This window comes from Trachypithecus francoisi, unplaced genomic scaffold (genome assembly GCF_009764315.1).
Source record: "Trachypithecus francoisi isolate TF-2019V2 unplaced genomic scaffold, Tfra_2.0 Lachesis_group18, whole genome shotgun sequence".
Taxonomy (NCBI): Eukaryota; Metazoa; Chordata; class Mammalia; order Primates; family Cercopithecidae; genus Trachypithecus; species Trachypithecus francoisi.
The window spans coordinates 7,937,267-7,958,871 of record NW_022681463.1 but is presented as its reverse complement, the minus strand read 5'-3'; the positions used below and the strand labels follow the sequence as shown (position 1 = coordinate 7,958,871).

At 36.4% G+C, this 21,605-nt stretch overlaps 1 protein-coding gene and 1 non-coding gene across 2 annotated transcripts in view; both read right to left on the bottom strand.

Annotated features, from left to right (window-relative positions):
* Positions 1-21,605, bottom strand: part of FAM155A (family with sequence similarity 155 member A) — a 703,478-nt gene that overhangs the window by 136,148 nt on the left and 545,725 nt on the right. The gene's annotated exons all lie outside the window — the stretch shown is intronic.
* LOC117063806 lies at positions 18,683-18,751 on the bottom strand. The gene has a single exon (XR_004429090.1). It is a non-coding gene; the product is annotated as a small nucleolar RNA SNORD31 (small nucleolar RNA).

The window sequence follows — 21,605 nt, the reverse complement described above, 5'->3', positions numbered from 1 at the left end:
TACAGCCTGTTCAACATCCATCCAGGGATTTAGTCATTTGTATATTCATTAATTCATAAACCAAAACAAAGGGCCACTCAGCAATCTGATATTAAGAATTAAAAAGTGAAAAAGAGAAAGCAATGGCTTTCAATGTAGTACAAAATATAGGCAGCTGTTAAAATTATTGAAATATAATCAGTAACACAAAGTAGTACCCTCCAAAACATGGACAACAAAAAGTGCTATAAAGAGAAACCAAAAAATAACAAAAGCAAAACCTTCTGTTTTAGATTTGCCTCTGAGATTACTTACTGTGCAAACCTGAAAGGGATTATCATCTCATCTGCATTTTTCCTCATTTGAAAATGAGAATATTTTATGGGATTATATGTCCTGAACTAATTTTATTACCTACTTCTACATAATTATTTATTAGAATGTAGTTATTTCCTTTAATCTATTTGACAGCATTTTTTTCTATAGTTCCTTCTTGAATTACCATGTTTTGACCACTGTTATAATGGCCTATATTTGATATGCGTTATTCTCACATAGTTTGGACAGTAAAAATAAGCAAACAAACAAAACCAGTAAGAAAAACCCTGGTATTTCACATCCTAACAGCTGTGGTGCATTGGCCTTTAAGAGATCAACCCCACAGCCAAGAACAACTAGAAAAGCTGAAAAAACAACCTATTTACACAATTTGAGGGTGCTATGGTTTGAATGTTTGTCCCTTTCAAAACTCATGTTGAAACCCAATCCCTAATGCGGCAGTATTAGAGGTGGGGCCTTCAAGAGGTGACTGGGTCATGAGGCTCTTCTCTCATATAATGGATTAATCCATTCATGAACTAATGGACTGACAGGTTAATGGATTAATGCATTATCATGGGAGTGGGACTGGTGGCTTTATAAGAAGAGAGACTTGAGCTGGCAAGCTCAGCCCCTGCACCATGTGATGCCCTGTGCCCCGTGGGGACTCTGCAGAGTCCACACCAGAAGGAGACTTTCCACCAGACGCTGTCCCTGAACCCTGGACTTCCCAGCCTCCATAACTCTAAGAAATCAATTCCTCTTCTTTGTAAATTACCCAGTTTCAAGTATTCTGTTACGAGCAACAGAAAACAGACTAAGACAGAGGGCTACCAAGGAAGTGAGGATTTGAAGGCCTCAAATCTTAAAGAGAGTCAAGGCCTAGCAGTGAGCCCTTCATTTTGAAGTGTTTTTGTCTTTTTTTTCCTTCCGTGTTTGCCTGAAGAATTTGCTGAATTATACGCTGTGATGTCGTGGTGGATAAAATGAGCAATCACTGGTATCCAAGAGGCTGATAAATGACAACATCAGGGCCTCCAACGGAAATGGGAGGGGAAAATATCAGTTTAGGATCTAGCAAAGAGAATGAGATCTGGTGAAGACCTCAAAGCTAACCCAAAATAGATCCAATTAAAAATAAAATAAACCTACACACCTATGTTCAAAACAACTGAATCTTCATTGGATCAAGGTGATCCTCCCCCAACTAATGTGCCTGCCAGGGCAAAACTCAAGTACCAAATAGTAAATCTTTTAGGCACTGCAGGGCACATATGATTTCTTGCCACATATGATTGCTCCTTCTCTGTCACACACACACACACACACACACACACACACACACGCACATTTTTTTTTTTTTTTTTTGAGACGGAGTCTCGCTCTGTTGCCCAGGCTGGAGTGAAGTGGTGCAATCTCGGCTCACTGCAAGCTCCGCCTCCCGGGTTCCCACCATTCTCCCGCCTCAGCCTCCCGAGTAGCTGGGGCTACAGGCGCCCGCCACCGCGCCCCGGTAATTTTTTTGTATTTTTAGTAGGGACGGGATTTCACCGTGCTAGCCAGGATGGTCTCAATCTCCTGACCTCATGATCCACCCACCTTGGCCTCCCAAAGTACTGGGATTACAGGCTTGAGCCACCGCGCCTGACCACACATTTTAAACATGTAAAAATCATTCTTAGCTTGAAGATTATGCAAAAACCAAGTTGTGCGCCAGATTTTGTTTTCAGGCTGTAGTTTGCCAACTTGCGACCTAGGCCTTGAGTTGAACTTGCATGACATGCTCCATGTCCTCATCCACGCTTATCACCATCTATTTTATTATGTTGTTGTTGTTTGATTTTGTTATAGGTATCCTGGTGGGTATGAAGTGGTGCCTCACTGTCATTTTTATTCGACTTCCTTAATGCCTGATGGTTTTCAGCTTTTTTTTCATGTGTTTGTTGGCCATTTGTGTATCTTCTTTGGAGAAATGCCTATGTAAGTTCTTTGCCCATCTTTGGTATCTTTTTGTTGTTGAGCTGTAGGATTTCTTTATATATTGTGGATATTAAATCCACATCACAAAAGTATAAAACAAAATAATTTACAAGATCAAATGATGGAAGAGCAAGAGAAAAAAACACATCAAGCTATATACAATGTATGTTGTATTCACTTTTCTATAGGTATATTATACTGCAGCCTAAATTGTACAGGTTAGTCAATAAAAACATCAGAATATTTGTGCCATACCTAGTGTTATTTTAATTTCCTCTTCATTTCATGATTGAGATGTTTGTGATTATAGCTGTAGAGTAAAACAAATCTGAAATGTTTCAATCAGATTTCTCAAGTTCCTAAAAGCGATAAGACTCGTGAACTCAACACCATCACCTGTTTTCATTATTACAAACTCCAAAACCAATGTAGATTTTTTTCCCCCACAGTCCCATTCCTGTGACACAATCACATAGCCTATGGCCACATTAAGAGACAAAATTCGTGAAGGATTAAGTGTTCTCTTTAAGAAAATTTTTTATTTGTTTTTTTAACCTCCTGAACAATTTAATTTAGAAAAAGGCCACTCAAAAATATAGCAGATACTATCTTTTAGCAGACTGAGTTTTTTTTTTTTTCTAGGAGATATTCAAATAGTTGAGCAGTCTAAATACTACTGTATTTTTAGTAACTATGCCTGAAAGTATTTCCTTAATTTATTATTCAATGTCAGAGTACTTTTGCAAAAATCAATCCAAATATAATCTCTTTCTCTGTGTTCAGTTTCTCATTCAAGATGTATAATAATTAGAGACCGAATTATAATTTCTTCTCAGCATATCATTTGAACCATATCATTTAGCCTATATGATTCAGGAGTGATACAGTGGATAACTGTGAGTTTAAAAATCCAATTTGGTTTCATTAATATTCTTAATATTGTAGATCTACATTCAGGGAGCATCACTCTTCTTAAATTAGGCAGCTTCTGTTTCCATCTGACCACCTTCATGTACTCTGACTGTCACAACTGGTTGTTTGGTATTGAATTTGAGGTAATAATGAATATAGACATGTAAGTTCTGAAAGTAAAAATTGGAATTTGGCCCAAAAGTTTTAAAATACTTAGTTTTGAATTTAGGAGTCATCAACAAATAAATAAGAGATGGAATTGTAAAAGCAGATGAATTCACTGAATTCAGTATAGTAAGTGCAGTGTCTCGAGCTTGCATTTTACTTTAAAGAACTTGGATGTGTTATCTCAACTGATAATGACAGCAATCTGTGGAATTAACAAAGAAAATATGAACATGCTCATTGTATAACTGCAGAAACAGCTTGAGAGGTTTAAGGACATCCACCATAAATGTTTAAAATGTGGATCCAAGACATGAAATTTTATTTTCTCATTCCTAGTCTACTGCTTCTTAAAATATGTGGATAATAATTACACTTAAGAGCAGGAGAAAAAAATCCAATTAAAGGAGACAGTTAAGTGAGAAAGTACATCCACAAGATCTTGGTCAGCCAAGGGAGCAGTGTCAACGAGATGGCAGTGATAAGAATGTCAATTGCTAGACGGAGTTCAGGGCCTCGCCACCTTGGTAGCTCTGTGCAAATGTTATGTATTATTTACCACTGTTACTATTCTGTGAACACACTAAAGACCATTAAGTAATTATGAACATAGGCTAACTCCTGGAAAATAAATGCAAACGTCTTAGGAGGTCTTGTTGGTGTCTTCTTTCTGAATACAAAATGACAATAACCAAATGAGGTTTTTCAGTATGTGTGGTGATAATAAGCTCTTAAAATGGATGTGACCAATGGTTTTCAGAATAACAGTTGCTTGAACAAAATCAACATTTCCATTCAAACTTCTGCTTACTCCTTATAGTCATAGCCTCACACTCCCCAATTAGCTGGTTGTAAGTTAGTAAATCATACCTCCTTGCAGAGTTAGAGATACTCAACATCTGTACAATGTGTCCAGCACTTTGCTTTAGGGACCACCCCCCCAAAAAGCATATTTTTTTTCTTCACTCTCTTTAGGCTGATTGCATTAAAGAAAACAACATAATATAAGTCATAAAATCTCATATGTATCAGTTCCTTCTTGAGAAACTTCAGAGTAAAGGTTGTTTTGGTAATTAAAATGCTGAAGTTAAAAATGCTGATTGCTTATGAAATAATGGGATTTCTAAACCAAATGGCATCATTATATCCACAACCTTTTTTTTATTTATTCAAGTGCTAATTGTATTTACTCATATTACATTAAAAATCTCAAAGTCTTTAAACTCATCTTCTGCTTATGCTTTAGATGTTGTCATGAGAGGATAATGCTTGTACTCCATGAAATTCTAACTCTGACACAGTGAGGATGGCAGAAAAGAGCCTGAGTCCTGTACAATGTCATGGCGCTGCCAAACCCACATGGTCTCATTGAATACTGTACAGCCATAAAAAGGAATGAAGTAGTGACACTTAAAACAACATGAATGAATCTTACAGACTTTACATTGAGCAAAGGAAGTCCAACACAAAAATATCTATAAACTGCATATTTCTTTACATCTAAAATTCTAGAAAAGGAAAAATAATCCAAGGTAGAAACATAAGAGCAATGGCTGACTCTGGAGTTTGAGGACTGAGTGGGAAGTAATAAGAGGGAGACACTTTGGAGGATAAAGTGCTTTATGTTGTGGAAATGTGTAGGTTACACCAGAACATCCATTTGTCAAAATGGTACTGCTAAGATGTACGCATTTTGATGGATGTAATTTTTACCTTAAACACTGTAAAATAATAAGAAATCAACTAGGGGTGAGGGGAGTGGGTGGAGGTACAAACTAAATAAGAATGGCAGAATGTTGATAACTACTGAAGATTGGTAATGCGTGAATAAAAATGCATTAGTTCTATTCTTACTTCTTTATATGTATTTGAAAATTTCTAGAATTATAAATTTAAAATTATCCCATAATTATTTATTATAACTCAAAGAGTTCTTTATTCTTTGAAATGAAAGAAAAGCCACCAGACAAAAGCGACAACCACAAAAACAACATGATATGACTTCTCACATTGACATGATTGCTATTGGACCATGGTAATGGAACCAAATCACAAAGATGTTCCCGCCTCCCATCTGCGGCTGATGTAACAGACTTGAGGATTGTATAGCAACAGTCAAAGCCTACCGTCAGGTTCCACTGTAATTTTTATGTCTGAATTCTGGCAATGATTTTGTTATTATTTGGTATCAGTGATGATCTGGTATTAATAATGAAATCTGATAGTTCAGTGATTTGCAAACTCTTAGGGTTGAATAAACTGTCATTTACCATTTTGAGGATCAAAGGAAGTGGCTCCGATCATGTTCTGTTAACAGCAACTGTGGCCACAACAAAAATGAATGATATTTTATTTTCAATAAAAAACTGGTAGAAAAAAATGTTACCTGATATTTTTACCATAAGAATTAAGAGTAACTTGTTTGCCAAAGTACCATGTCAGCCAGGCAAGATGGCTCACGCCTGTAATCTCAGCACTTTGGGAGGCTGAGGGGAGCAGATTGCTTGAGCCCAGAAGTTTGAGACCCAGCTGGGCAATGTGGTGAGACCCTGTCTCTACAAAAAATAAATGAAATTAGCTGAGTATGATGGTGCCTGCCTGTAGTCTCAGCTACTTTGGAGGCTGAGGTGGCAGAATGGCTTGAGCCCGGGAGGTTGGGTTTGCAGTGAGCACACCACTGCCCTTCAGCCTCAGTGACAGTGACAGCTTTTCTCAAAAAAACAAAACAAAACAACAACAACAACAAAAACCCAAAACACGTTTTTGCTACGGGAAGTCTCAACTGAAATGCCTGACTCTACATGTTTCTTTTCTTAATAAAATAATATGTTTTCATATTTCTAAGTCCACTTACTTCTAAGGCAGATGTGCCCATTCTTCTAATCAAAGCCATGCTATTTGCGGGACTCTTAATCATTTTAATGGAAAGTGTGCCCACAGGTGAATGAAACGTAAAACCTTACACCATTTATTCACAACCTTTACTGCCATTAGACTCACCTAGGGAGCATGGAAATCCCAGTGTCCACACTGTATACCCTTAAACAAGAACCAGTTAAATAACAAGGCTGTGGGGGTGGTACCAGCATCCACAATTTTTAAGCTCAATTTTTTAAGCTCAATTTTTTAAGCTTCTGTTGTGCGTAGTGATCCCCCTTCCCCCTTACTAATGAGGAAGAATGTTTTGTTTTCTGTTCAGTTTGCCATGACAACAGTATTATCTACATTATAGATCCCAAGATGTCTATTACTTGGCACAGATATGAGAGAACAGAGAGGGAAAGAAGAAAGTTATAGTTTAATTGACTACCAGGCACTGTCATCAGGATGGCATCCCTGAATTAGGCAGAAAAAACTAACTTAAAGTGAGGATCATATTTTCTGATTCATTTGTTCATTTGATTGATTCATTTGGATGATTCCCTTTTTTTTTTTTTTTGAGACTGAGCCTCGCTCTGTCACCCAGGCTGCAGTGCAGTGGTGTGGTGCGATCTCGGCTCACTGCAATCTCCGCTTCCCGGGTTCAAGCGATTCTCCTGCCTCAGCTTCCTGAGTAGCTGGATGATTCCTTTTTTATTAAAAAGTTGTTAGGGCTATAATGGCATTGAAATGGATAACAGAAAATTGAACAAGGAAATGGAATCAATCTTAAGCCTTTACTGTTCTTTATCATTCTTTGTGGCACTAAGGACAATTCACCCTTTAACAATTAAGAGGATTAAGTCATCTTTAACACAAATAAAATGGTTTTGTGACTAACTGCTAAAGAGTACTTACAATACACTTAAAGAAAATCTGTGTTCACTTAATACAAATATTGTAAGTGGATATATAATCTTGCTATGATTCATGATCACGGGCAATTACCTCAAAGTGATATATTAGACTGTAACTTGTGATGTAATTTACAACTAGCATTAATGATGTCATGATTATCTTCTATAGAGCCATTAATATTATAAAATACATCATGTGACACCCTTAGTATAATACCAGTGTATTGGGTGTGTGGGGGGGAATAAATACAAGTGCTAATGACATTGCATTCCTCCATTATTTTGTACCCAGGAAATCACTGGAAATCTCATTAAATTTCTGTATCACTTTTTTGTATTTTGTATCTATGCTTTTCTACACTTCAGTTCTTGAATGTCCATAGCAATCATAGCCAAAATTTTAAAAAGAAATTGAGAAATATTGGTAACCATATGCAAAATTGCCAGTAGTTTTCAATGAATTACAAATATACTGCCTATGTTAGTAAAAATTAGTGGATAAAGGGCACGAAACAATAATTTGGCACAAAGGAAATATAAGTGCTGAAACAGTGATTGAAAATACATTCAACCTCAGTTGCAATGAAATCAAGCCAATGTCTCTCCTGAAAAAATCAATCCTGAATATGAAAACTATTAACCACAGATGAACTGCAACATGACTGACATTAGCAAAAGGATGGCCTGCTAGAGTAGATAACCTATAGGTTGTTTTTCTCAAGCCAATGCCTGCAAATGGGCAGCCAGACATTTCTTTTTCCTGCCTTAGCACGCTCTTCAGGCTTCAACTCTGTCTTATCTGCTCATTATTTTAATTCCTGAAAAACATTTGAAGTGTTGAGTTTATATGATTTCTAATTCAATGGAAGGCATTTGAGCTGTAGATCAAATAAGTTTTGTCTGCTTGTGTATCTGTCTTCTACAATGGCACTATTACAATATAAATGTACATGTCTTTATCTATTTACATTTAATGAAGCAGGCAGCTCATTAATGATGAGTACGTCATCTTACTCGTTTTTCTGTCTGTTTGAAACCTGGTAGGCCCTCAAAAAATGTTGATGAATGAATAAACAACACAACAATGAGCAAAAGGAACACTTGTCTTTGGTGACATACTTTCTCTGTACACAGAAGAGGTTAGAAACAAAAGACTTGGACAAAGTGGATTTCCGTATGATGTCATTCATCTCTTCTGATTTCTCTATCATATTCACTGGCATACAGAGTTCTTGACCACTTGAATTATGACCAAAACTATTCCTGTTTCTAAATGCCAGAGTGTGATCACTACCATTTTACTTTTCTTAAAATTCTGAGAAAAGTCCTGAGGCAAATAAGAATCATACACAGGCAAGAAAAGTCAGAGTTTATTATTTGATTTGGGAAAATGTGAGCTGACATTTAATGAACTAGCATTATCCTTGTAAGAGGTCTACATGAAGGTTCACGGGAGGAACAGGTGCAAGGAAGGCTGAGCTGAAGAACACATTCAAATACGAGGCAGTGCGGCTTAAACGTAATGTAGAGACTGGTGGTTAGCAGATAGAATCAGCCCCATGTTGTGTGATTATTCTCAATTCTGAGTCTCAATTAACATTTTGCTCACCAGAGAACAGACTATAATATAGTTGGAACACATAGTAAATTCTTTAAAAGCACATTGCTTATTTAATGGATTTGGTTAGTATGTAGCTTAAATTTCAACTTCATGTTGATGGCAGTACAGAGTATTTTCTTTTAAATAATTTTAAAATTCTAATATTTGTCCTCAAAGTTTTACAGTAGTGAAGATTCCTTTTAAGCAGTTCTTTATAGCTATTTTATTTCTTCATTTTAAAAGCAGAATACTCTGACGTATTAGCTCAAACATCCCAGATGCCAGTTCCACGTGGTGCTACCAATAAGTTGGTATGCAAATGTTGTGTTAGGTTTTGTTTTGTGTGTGTGTGTGTGTGTGTGTGTTTAGCTTTTAATGTCTGGATACTTGAGGTAATAAAATGTAACTTCTGGGCTGGATGCGGTGGCTCACGTCTGTAATCTCAGCAATTTGGGAGGCCGAGGCAGGCGGATCACTTTAGGTCAGGAGTTCAAGACCAGCCTCGCCAACATGGTGAAACCCCGTCTCTACTAAAAATGCAAAAATTAGCCAGGCGTGGTGGCGGGCACCTAGCTACTTGGGAGGCTGAGGCAGGAGAATCACTTGAACTCGGCAGGCGGAGGTTGCAGTGAGCCAAGATCATGCCACTACACTCCAGCCAGGGAGATGGAGCGAGACGCCATCAAAAGAAAAAAAAAAAAGTAATTTCTCCTAAAATTGAAAAAAATAAGTAGTTTTCTTTTCACCAATAATGTTTTTACATCAAAGTATCACCAAAGTATTACCATAAATTTCATTACATCAAATATAAAGTAGAAAGGTGATTCTCTTGACATGAAAATAATGTTAAAAATAACTAGAAGAGGAACAACAATAAAATCCTGGTTTTCTTTGTATATTGAGTTATGGACACATATCAATCACTTTATCACAAAACACAATAAAATCATTTGTTATTAATATTATTACTATTATTTTAGATGGAGTCTCAGTCTGTCGCCCAGGCTGGAGTGCAATAGTGTAATCTTGGCTCACTGCAACCTCTGCCTCCCAGGTTCAAGTGACTCTCCTGTCTCAGCCCCCCAAGTAACTGGGACTACAGGCGCCCGCCACCACGCCTGGCTAATTTTAGTATTTTCAGTAGAGACAGGGTTTCACCATGTTGGTCAGGCTGGTCTCAAACTCCTGACATCAGATGATCCACCCGCCTTGGCCTCCCAAAGTGCTGGGATTATAGATGGGAGCCATAGTGCCAAGCCATCTGGATTATTTAAGACCACATATGAGTGAAAAGACTAGTGAGAAATTAGAAAATATGGCTAGGAAAAAAAGGTATCAACTTGTTAAGAAAAGCAACTCAGAGCTGGCCAAATATCCTGAATGACGTTATAACACATTTTTTTTTCCAAGAAATGAGATAGCTCCTCAGCTGTTCCCGTCTCCACTATCAGTACTGTTTATATATATATATATATATATTTTTTTTTGCTTGAAGGTACTTCATCTACAGTCTACATTATAAAAGGAACAGTAAAGGATGTCTTGTACAGAAAGATAATTCCTGTTCCATCCCAGCATGCTTCTTTTAAAGATAAATATGTTTACCATCAAGTTTAACTACCATTAAAACTGTATGTCAGTTCTAGAGCTATCTAAAAATTAAAAGGATTGACATTGCTTTTTCAATTTGAAAACTGTCAGCTCTTAAAACACCTAGTATCTCAGAACTTTTAAACTTTCTAATTAATGAAGTATTCATTTTTGTATACAGAGTTTTACTGGCTTAGATGTAAAGACTGTAGTCCATTAGACAAAAGGGTTTTCTTAACACTTAACTGTATTTAATCATGTATTAAATTACATTTAATAATGATATGATAAAAATAATTAATGAGCTAAATCATCACAATAGAGTTTCCCAAAAAGTGTTCAATAAAAGCCTAAAAATTATTGAACAGCAGACATTTGGTTTAAGACTGCAAAATTAGACATTTCCAAAACTGTTTTCTGTACTTAGAAATCATAGTAATAACGTCAAGGAAAATCAGAGTAGAACCCTACATCTTTTGTGAAATTAAGAGAGATCTAAAACCTGGAATCACAACACATGAAGAAATAAAAGAAAATGGAGAAGGGGTAACTGACCTAGCAGAGTAAGAAAACTTAACTCAAGTTAGTGGTCACTCTGGGGAATTTGCACAGAGAACTCTGGAAAGATGCGAAAATTGTCATCTACCAATATAAAATTACCCAATCAGCTATTTTAGTGCCTTACTCTTAACTAAATAATAATAAGTATCACAAGATATTTGAGGAAAGCTCCCTACGTAAAGAGACTGAAAGAAAAATAAACCAAGAAAGGAAATCTTGGAGAAATTGTCAACATAACATAAACACTAAGTATTGTGAATAAACTAGAGAAGAAGATCTCTTGGAAATTTAAAATGTAATTGTTGGAATTTTTTAAAAAATAGAATACTTGGAAGATAAAATGGAGAAATCTCTAGAAAGCAACAAAGAAAAAAGAAAAGCAAAAGAAATGACCAAGAACAGGATAAAGAATAGGAGACAACCAACTCATGAAATTCTCAAAAATACAGAACATAGGGAAAAAGGAAGAGGAATTTTTTTTTTTTTTTTTTTAACAACAATGTGTTTGCCAGGACTCAAGGCATGAGTTTTCAGATTGAAAAGACACTAATCATAATGTGATAGGAAAATAAATTTCTGGACCTCAAAATCACTACACCAAAGGTAAATGTCAAGCAGGGAACTATGTCAGGCAAACCCGCCTCCAATTTATTCCTAAATAAGATAGCTACAAAGATTAAAAACAAACAACAACAATGAAAAATAACCACATACCTCCCTCACAATTTGTCCACAAGAAAATTCCTTGTGGACTTCAAGATCTTTACCCTAAAACAATTCTGTTGGATTTCACCCTGGCAATGTAAACTGGTAGCCTGTCTTCATAGATGCGGGACAAAGGACAGAACTCAAAGTCATCCCTCTGCTCACCTGAGACAAATGTATATCTGATTGTTTTCTCTACCCTATTGCTTATGTAAAAATGTAGATTCACTGAGCCTGTCTTAAGGCAAAAGTGAGTATTCCTCTAGCCTCCTCTCACATGTAAATTGTGTATTTAGTGAAAGGCTGATCAATGATTCAAAAGAATGCAACCTTTTGTCTATTATATACCTATGACCTGCAGGCCTCCACTTCAAGCTGTCTGCCTTTCTAGACCGAACCAATGTACATCTTACACATATTGACTGGTTTCATGTCTCCCTAAAATGTATAAAACCAAGCTATGTCCCCCAAACCTTGGACACATATTGTCAGGATATCCTGAGGCTGTGTCAGGGGTGCGTCCTTAACTTTGGCAAGATAAACATTCTAAATTGGTGGAGACCTGTCTCAGATACTTTTGGTTCACAATAACTACAACTTAAAATAACTTTAAAGCAAAATTAGAACAAGGAAACAAAAAAGTACAACAGCAAGTCACTGACTGTGAATTACCACCTGACCATTTTCTAAACGTCTCTCAAGTCTACTCTGTTTCTCTCCAGCCCCACGATCCCTACCCCTGCAAAGGCCATCGGCATCTTGTCCTAGAACTCTAGGATCACTTTCTAATGAGGCTTTAGGCTCCCAGCTGGCCTTCTGGAATCCACTTTCCACCTAATGGTCTGAATAATCTGCTACAAATGCGAATTCTTCCGTTTTTTTCCTTGCCTTAGGATAATGTGCTAATTTCTTAATGAGACTCTGGGAGTGCCCCTACTTAGACCTTCTTAGTTTTATTTTGCACCACTGTCTATACTCCCTGTTCTCTTCTCCCTAGTTCCACACTCATCTTGATTCTTCAGAAAGATTTACTTTCCTTTAGATCCTACATGGAACAATTTTACCCCATCTGTCTCCTACCCCCTCCTACATGACCCTCCCTTGAGTAGAATGTACTCTTGACTCTTCCTCTGCAAGAGTCCTATTCCAATTATCTCAGCATTAACATAATTTTCTCTTGAAAACTTCCTCCTGCCCTAGTCTTGGTTGGACAGACACTTTGTTGGCCACTGAGCTCATCCCACAGGGTTTCATTGTCTTTCATCCATTTATGTTCCCCATTAGACTCTCTGCCCTGGAAAGAATCCTGTTTATTAACTGCTAGCATCTTCAGTGCATAGCACAATGCAAAACACTTAATAGGCACTTGAGAAGATTAGCTGAATTGAGAAACGAATCGATGAATGAAAGCTCACACAGTTCAAACAGTGGAATCAAAGCCATCAAGTTGTCATCTGGTGGTGGTGGAATAAGGTAATGAATCTGAAAGCATTTTCACTGTGCTCTTTCATTTTTCTATGAAAATATCAACCCAAATACTCCTAAGGGGGTTGTTACCCTGTGGATTCTCACAATATGCTCCAACAGTTAACTACTCTGTAAGAATTCTCCGCTCTCACTTTAAATTAAATTCAGGCCGGGCGCGGTGGCTCAAGCCTGTAATCCCAGCACTTTGGGAGGCCGAGACGGGCGGATCACGAGGTCAGGAGATCGAGACCATCCTGGCTAATACGGTGAAACCCCGTCTCTACTTAAAAATACAAAAAAAACTAGCCGGGCGACGAGGCGGGCGCCTGTGGTCCCAGCTACTCGGGAGGCTGAGGCAGGAGAATGGCGGGAACCCGGGAGGCGGAGCTTGCAGTGAGCTGAGATCCGGCCACTGCACTCCAGCCTGGGCGACAGAGCGAGATTCCGTCTCAAAAAAAAAAATAAAAATAAATAAATAAATAATTAATTAATTAAATTCAACTTGAACAAAATCTAAAATATGACCTTTTCTTTCATATTGGCTACTTTCTGAATGCCCTTTCTTTGTATCAAAATTTAAAAAGTGAAAGAATTAAAGAATTCTACTACTCTTCATTTGTATACAGTAAGTAATACATTCTTTATGTTTTCTTATAAATATAAATTTCCTATAAAAATATAAAGATGTACTCAGCTTCACCCTTATCCCTCTGAGCTGGACTCTCTGCACTAAATATTACCTTCTAATACTCATCCCATACCCATGTGATGGATGCAGCCAAACTCACTTTGTTAAAACACTGCTTTTCACTGGATATTTAAAAAATAATATTTTCTTGTTGCATGTGTAGCTTTTTCTTACTGACTTGGAAAGTCTTTTATAAGCTACCTTCAGTGCTTTCTCTTGGATGCCTACTTTGTCATACAATGTAAAATACAGAAAAACTACAGGCAATTTCATATTGGCACTGAGTAAATGCAATTTCCAAGGTACCTTTTTGGGTTTTCCTTTTCTTTTCAGATTTTCTTTTGAGTAAGTGTTTTCTATATGAGAAATTGAAATGTAATCCTTTTAGGTCTTTTACCTTTACCAAAAGTGAGCCATGAACATTTTTGCAGTTCTTTTCTATGCTCAGCTTGCTTCTCTATTTTTACTGAGCAGGGTTTTTTAAGTGTTTAGCATCTCTCTTTGCTTAAAATTATTTTTATTTTTGGCTTCTTTCTTCCAAAGTAGTAAAAATGAGCATATCTCTTTCCAATAAAAATAATAAATGAATTGAAGCCCAAAATATCTTAAGATAAGTCTTAGGACTTAAAGCTGTAGTTTTCTGTTTTTAAGAATCCACTTCTTCTGCTTATTGCTGACTTACTTGCAACTGGTTGTCTAATTTTACATATACTCTGGTCAAAGAATAACACCTAAATCTTCAATTAAGTCATCATTGCAATGATCACAATAAGCAATACATGGAAACTACTGAAAACCAAACACTTAAACATATTTTTAGAAATGTAAATGAAAGATCTTTTCTAGGAAATGAGAAAAACTATTAATTGCTATTTAGTAGATATATAACTTGCCTAACATTATTGTGGAAACATTAGTAACCAAGACTGTAATTCTGATTTTGCAAGAACTCAAATAATACTTAGTTTTACACTTACTCTTTTATCATCTGTGACAAAACTTAGCAAAATGAAAGATTATCTAGAAGCAGAATCAAGATTGTAAAAAACTATTTTCAAGAGTTAGACAACCCATGCATAAAAGCATTTATTGAGACACGCATATGTGTCTAACAATACATTTTCATACGTCTTTAATAAACTATCATTAAAGCATATCTGTACTGGGTTGCCAATCACCGATTTTTAATAAAACCGTTCTATGATCCCATTGAGAGAGGTATTGACTTTTATCCATTTTGTCTATAACAATTTTATATATGGGAGGTTTAAACAAATTAGAGGTTTAAAGACATGTAGAATTCCTGGGAATAATCTTTAGATGCAAGTTTTAAAACCAATCTATCCCCAAATTCTGATTCTAAAACACAATGTTCAATCTTAATTTGGAAGGAGTAAGAAACGTGCAGAACAGATTACATTTCTAGTTTGATTTAGACCTTTAATTCTTAACTTAATATTAAGAGCGTATGCTAGACTGTGATAAGAATTAGTAGCACGTAACATATGAATGTTTATAATATGTAAAAAATAACCTATTAAAAATAATTATAATATCTATACAACAAAGACAAGATATCTGCGAATTATCTAGAAAAACTGAGATAAAACAATGAGATAAAATTGAGAAAATAAAGCATTAAAACATAAGATATAGAATTTTCTGAAAAATAAAATGTCAGCAAACTTCCAAGGTAATTAAAGAAAAGAAACAAAATCAACTAACAAACAAGTTGAGTAGAGCATTAAAATGTTAAATTTTTGGAATAAAAATGCTTAGAAAGCATTCAAAATCCAATAGCATCAGTGAAGATTCTCATGCTTTTCTATCACTGCTTTCCATAAGAGGCATGCAAGTATGATAATGAGAGATGACTGAGCATAAGAACTCTGTCAGAAAAAAGCAAAGGAAGCAAATAATCTTTTTTTCTATTAATTTTGTTTCATTTTATTAAAAAAGTTCTAAGGAAATCCCAGCACTTTGGGAGGCCGAGACGGGCGGATCACGAGGTCAGGAGATCGAGACCATCCTGGCTAACCCAGTGAAACCTCGTCTCTACTAAAAAATACAAAAAAACTAGCCAGGCGAGGTGGCGGGCGCCTGTAGTCCCAGCTACTGGGGAGGCTGAGGCAGGAGAATGGCGTGAACCCGGGAGGCGGAGCTTGCAGTGAGCCAAGATCCGGTCACTGCACTCCAGCCTGGGCGACAGAGCGAGACTCCGTCTCAAAAAAAAAAAAAAGTTCTAAGGAATTATTTACAAATGACAGGTTTCTGAAAAAATATGTGAATCGAGTCAGTATCATTCAAAACATAACAAACAAAGCTTTCCGAAAATTTTCACCTGTTTGTTATCAACTGTACAATTTCTGCTTTAAATAAAATGGTAAGCTAGAATTCATATTCATATCTTTTTGCACACAATGTGTCACTGCCCTAACATGGCTCTGTAAGTTACTGAGTTATTGAATGCTTGCAAATTGCAAAAAACTGTAATTCATTCTATGGTGAGCCGTGTTATGAGTACCGCGTTTTTCACACCTTAAAAATATATTAGGAGAGAGACAGCACTTATAAAGCATGACTTTCAGAAGGGAATTTAGATTTCTACACATTAAATAAAAAGCCTATATACTTTGAGTGGAAGGAGAGGAATAATGGAAACTTTCATGTATCGTGGCAGGACTAGAAACGGGGGCTGCCTCTTGATAGTGCAACTTGGAAATACTCATCAACATTTTGAACATTCACACCCTTTGCCACAATGATTCTACTTTTACTATTTTCCCCACAAATGTTCTTGCACATGTAGGCAGGACTATGCATAAGAATGTTCATGGTGACATTGATCATACAGCAAAAATATAGGGCCAAACTAAAGGTTCATTAACAGCGAATGGTTTAAGTAAAATCCATAAAACAGCAATAAAGATTCAATCAATATGGTCCACCTAAGGCATAAAGCAAGCACAATGCATACGGTAATAATTGCTGCCCTTTGTATGTCAATTTTTAAGTAAGTGAATTTATTTTTCCAAGACTCATCTTACATACACGTTTCTACATAGACTTATGATTGTCCGGAAAATTTTGGTTAAGCAGCAGAGTTCAGGGAATTCAGTTTGCTAAGTCACTGTCCTAATATCTTAAAAAGGTGCTCAAAGATGGAGACAGGTGTCTCTCAGCATTGTTTGATTGAAAGATGTGAGGGAGAATGTGCCAAGAGATAGGGCTGGGACAACTGGTCCTCTGGCCATCATAAACATGCCATCAAAACCATCAGGGTTGGGGTGGAGGGCGTTAGTGATAAAATGATGGGTCACAAAAGAATGTTGAACTGGTGAATGTGGGACAGAAGGATGCTGTGATTAGATGTATATTAATATATTGGAAGATCACTCGGCTAGGAGCATAAAGGATGTATCCAGGGAAAGACCAAAAGTGGGAAGGTTAATAAAATGACAATTGCAATATTTGATGGAGATATGACAAGACCCTGAAATCAAGCACTGACAGCCAGGAACACCACTGGATAAACAGGATGGAACCGATAAAGACTCAATATAAGGAGTATATTTGTTAAAACTCGGTGATTAATTAGATATGAGAAGAAAGTGCTTATGCTCTTTTCTGCCTTGTTCTTAGAGGTTCATAAATATAAAAAGAAACACATATATTTAAGATAATCATTAACTCATTAAATACGCATAACTATATAAGGTAGGTTCTAATATTATCAACTTATACAGATGAATAAATAGGAATATTGTAAGGTTTAAATTACTTGTCCAAGTTCATGCAGTCAGTAAATGGTGAGCTCAGAAGCAGTTGAACACCACTGCCTGTACATTTAGCCACTACATTCTACCTCCCCTCAGACTCCCCTGATCACTTTCAGACTTTCTATGATGCTTGGATTCCAACTTAGGTGAATGGGTGAAAACAGCCATCACTAATCCAATGAGGAGAAGCTGGAGTTAATGGAATGACCACAAGGCCAATTTAAAGGGCTGAAATTTGAAGTACTTGAGACACACCAAAGTTGAGGTATTTAGCAGGAGCTTAAAGAACAGAACAAGGCACCAGATATACACTTCAATCCTCTTGGTAAAACCATGGTATACTGAGGTATAGACATGGAAGGGATGTTCTAGGAAAAGTAACCTCCAGTCTTTTGACTTGCTAATTATATGCTATATATACAGTTCTCTAGGGGGTCTTTTAAATATGTTCATATAAAATAAACAGACATTGACTGGCGGCAAGAAAATATGGCCATTTTAATCCTTTAAAATAAATCTGAAAACTATACAATTCAGGAGAAAAACACCCCATCAAAAGCTTTTCCTTTGGAATTATTTCCTTAGTTTCTCCCACCCCAACACACAAAAAACCAAAACCAACCAAACAAACAAAACTTAACCAACAAAATAATCTTCTTTTGACCCATTCCACTGTCAATCAGGAAAACCCTCAACTTCAAATGGACTTCTTCCAAATCTTTGACTCATTTTCTTACTTCTTTGCATCAACTCCTTAGTTGCAGAGAATGAGGTCAAGGGACCTAAATAATCTTAAATAGTTCATCACGATGAACCTAGAATGGGTAATAAAAAGCAAATCTTGAGATAATCAGGAGTTATTCCTGTAATCCCTCCATCATTACTATTGAAAGAATAGGGCTCCTTTGAGTAGAGAATGTCGGTTTATGGACATCCACTAAGTACGCTATCCCAGGCCCTGTGAAAACGATCTACGACAGGACAAACTCACTCACTGCATTGTTATCGATTGCAGGATTTCCTCTGATAACAAAAGCATAAGATGACCTGAATATGATCTCCCATGCTCCCTTTGGCTGTGAATATCTCTGAATTTATATTAATAAGATTGTCTCAGCAGGAGCTATTATATCTTTTAAAAATTATTTTTATTTTTCAAGCTCACAGCTCAGAAAATATCTTTCATGCATATTGATCAGAAAGGGGCAGTATTCATCTCATCACTGATTATATCATTAAGAATGGTATTTCCTATCAACATTTATAAAAAAGAATTTATGTGAATAGAAATAAGCTAAGGAAGTCCAAACTGTGGAGAAATTGAAAATCTTATTGCACATTGAATTTTAAGATACACAGAAAAAGTTAAAGTGGGTGAAGCAAATCTAGAAGACCTTTATCAAAAAAGGATAGCAAATGTTTTTATTTTTGTGGGTAAAGTAGTCATTTTACTTTTTCCCGTCAATATTCACCATCCTAATGATGGGCCTTTAAATTTGAAAACTGGAGTTTCCAAGATAAATTAATGAGTTGAAGAGAACAGCCTGGCTAAAGAAACAGAACAGAAGCAATTTTATTTTTCTGAATATTGAGAAAAAATATGAGAACATTGCAAGAGATTGATATTGAGTATTAATCATTTCCTTGTAGTTTGTGCAATTTGCCCTGCTAGAAGAACATCCTGATCTCCACTGGAAACATTAAATTTGCTTTGTGAGTTGAAGGAAAAGCTAAGCTTAGCAAGTTTGTTCTAGGTATTTAAAACAGATTTCAGGAATAATTAGTGAGATAACTTTCTGAGGATTGAGATGTTTGCCATTTTTATTTCTATAGAAAAGCAGCCATTTTCAGATCTCTACATGGTTAAAAAGTTGCACTCAACTTGAACTGAACCTGAACCTTGGTTTCCACTAATTGCCATGGGTTGTTCCTGGCCCCATGTCTAGAACTACACAGATTCTGCCTGTAATGTCTTTTGTAACGCATCCTCTCAAGTGTCTAAAAAGCTCCAGGTCCTCCTAAATGGCATCTTATCAAAAATAATCATTTCAAATGTGGCATCATTTTGAGATGCTGGACCTGTTAACGCTTTGTTCACCACAGTTCTATCCATATCCATGTTTAAAATAAGAATTCCCAAACCTAAAAAAGGTATATATTTCATTTCTGTCGCATTAGAGCAACTAAGGCAGAGTGCGATTTTTCCTCTCTTCTCTATTAATGGAGCCTTACCCCCTAGTTTCTGGTTTGTTTTTTATAGCCATACCATCTACCCTAATAGCTTATCATGGATATGGAGTGTTTGCTAAACTAGGATTCCTTGTCTTGTATTTGTGAACATTTTACTTAAACCTGGGTGAGATCTCTGTATTTTTCCAGGGATAACAGTTTTTCCATTGGCTGGTCTTGCAAATCCAACCTTCTTTTGTATATGCTCTGCAATTCCTTATCCCTTCAAGTTGGTATTTTTCCTTTTCAACATTTTCTAGGATAAACTTTAAACAGCTCTATGCTTACCCACATGTAACATTGGTAAATCTACATACATATCTATCTCTTATCCAAAAGACTGGATAATACATCTTGTCCGATGCCTCATTACAAACCATAAAGAAATCTTAGAATATAAATAATCCATGGCATCAGACCGCATACACTAATTTTGGATTCTTGTGATGACTTATTATTAAGTAAGCACAAAGCAATCATCCAGTGCTAGAAATTAACTATGGGTCATCATTATGCTATCTGTTCTCTAACTCCTTTTGTTCTCCCTTTTGAATTAAAAAAAAAAAAATACCCCATTTGTGATTTTTCTGGCACCTCCACCCTAATCCTTGGTTTGTGAATGAACACCAAGGATGACTGAAGACCAGCCTAAGAAGAGATTTCTTCCAGCAGCCTCCTGGATGTGCTCCTCTGGTCCTAGGAACGTCAGATTTTGATGGGCTCAGTATACACTTTCTCTCTCCTCACACAATTTATGCTTCAAATTTCATAACCATTCTTTGTCCACTCTTTCAAGTCCATAATTCTCCTGTAAGGAAGGAGACGGGCAAAGTGGAGGCTGAGTTGCTTTACCATTCATAAATTACCTCCTTTCAAAATGATCCCCAAGACGATGTCATTTCTGCTCCAACAGTAACATTTGCTCCACCAGGTTCCATAGAGTCAAAGGTATTCCTGTCCCCTTGGAAGTCTGCACATCTTTGAATGCCACAGGCCACACTTGGATATACCAAGAGCTTTTATTTTTTGAGACCCACCACAGACTTCACTTTCTCTTTTGAACTAATATAAAGCTTAGCTGTTTGTTTGCAGAATGCTTATCTTTTCATGAATGAAGTTTTCTGATTTTATTAATAGATCATTAAAGTATTGACAAGCAAGGACCTGTTAAGAGACCACTACTGGACTGTGACCTTCCAGATTTTCGGCAGCAGGATTCAAGTCTCTATCTCCACAAAATAGCAAATGCTTCTGTGCTATAGAACTTCTGATTAGTGTGAAAATAGTTCCATTAAAGAATATCATATCCATAATTTCTCAGCGTCTGTTGAATAGCTGTAACAGCTCCACTCAGATTTTAAGACACTTCGCCAATCTTTCTTCATTTTAGACTTGCATCTTCAAATCACTATTTTAAAAGTATTGAGAAAATTCAACTGCACTGCTCAGTTTCAGTCTTATATGACTGTTGTTTATTTTTGGAGATTTAGGGAATGATTATTTGATCTGCCTCTGAGTTTATTTCTGATGTTGCCACCTCCAATTTTTTTCTCTATCTTTTTCTCATATAGCTCTTTTTAAAACACAAATCTCATCAACTTCCTCTGCTTAAAGTCTTCCAAGGACTCCTAATTACTCACAATTACTCACTTACCCCCAATCAGATTGTGAGAGATGAAAGGAAAGCTTGCCTGTTTTCACAGCCCAGAACAGACTCTAGTACCTGTACTACAGTCGACCTGCAACAAACATTTCTCAAACAGAAGGAATGTGCAACCACTACATTATGAAAACATTCCATTGTGCTTGTCCCTGGTCTTATGTTTATCCTTCCTTTTTTTGCCTAATTTTTTGTT